Genomic DNA, 844 nt, shown 5'->3' with positions numbered 1-844 from the left:
GCGAGCCACCGCTGAGTTGCGAACCGTCAGGCCATTGGTGTGAACCTGCCAGGCCCTCTGAGAGAGGATGAGCAGGCTGTCCGCTCCCTTAAAGATAGACTCTTGGTAACTCAAAAGGGGCAAGTTCTACTCTGGGGCAATGCTGGGCTCCAGGGCAGGGGGAGAGGGGGAGCCCAGGGTCCCATCAGATCCACCACCACTCAATCCAGACCATCTCTGCACGGCACCTGCTCCCTCGGAAGGGACCCCGAGATGCTTGGTGTCTTACGGGGGAAGGGAATCCAAGAAATTTTTTTTTTTTTACACACACGTCAAGCAGTGTAGAAAAACAAAGTGATCGTAATAGCTAGGCAGGCTGGCCGGAGCTAAACAGTCGGGTAGAGAAGCAAAAGGTGGGAAAAGAATATAAAGTGGCTCCTTTTAGGACCCGTTTCCTGCTGACCGATACTCCGGCTCCCAACTACTTCTGATTTGCTACATATCAAGTCCAACCGGCTGTGGCGGGTTGTCCAGTAGGCGAGTCCAACCCATCACACTTTGGTGACTTGGTGGGCACTTCCTCTTTTTAATTCTTAGAACTGTTTTCCTTTTGTCCTGACTTCCGCTGGATGGACCCTCTACCCAGACTCCCAGTCCGTCTTTGCCCTCCGGGGCTTGGAAATCCATTCCTCTTCCTCTAATGGGTGTCCAGCACGCAGTTAGCCTACTGGGCCATTTGTCTGACAAAGCCTCTGGTTTCCCAGAAACGCTCTCCAGTGAACAGGGCAGAACCTTGGTGTGAATGAATGAAGATATTCTCGGCTCACTCTCCCTTGAGGAGGTGGTGCACAATTGTAATTTCCCC

The 844-nt window shown here is 52.6% G+C and overlaps 1 protein-coding gene across 2 annotated transcripts in view; it reads right to left on the bottom strand.

Moving 5' to 3' along the window:
* The window catches only part of ST3GAL2 (ST3 beta-galactoside alpha-2,3-sialyltransferase 2), a 45,610-nt gene that overhangs the window by 14,384 nt on the left and 30,382 nt on the right, over positions 1 to 844 (bottom strand). The window lies entirely within an intron of this gene.

The sequence above is a fragment of the Echinops telfairi genome, unplaced genomic scaffold (assembly GCF_000313985.2).
Source record: "Echinops telfairi isolate 266 unplaced genomic scaffold, ASM31398v2 ScPeMD7_2291;HRSCAF=2852, whole genome shotgun sequence".
NCBI lineage: Eukaryota > Metazoa > Chordata > Mammalia > Afrosoricida > Tenrecidae > Echinops > Echinops telfairi.
This window is presented reverse-complemented; position numbering and strand designations above follow the sequence as displayed.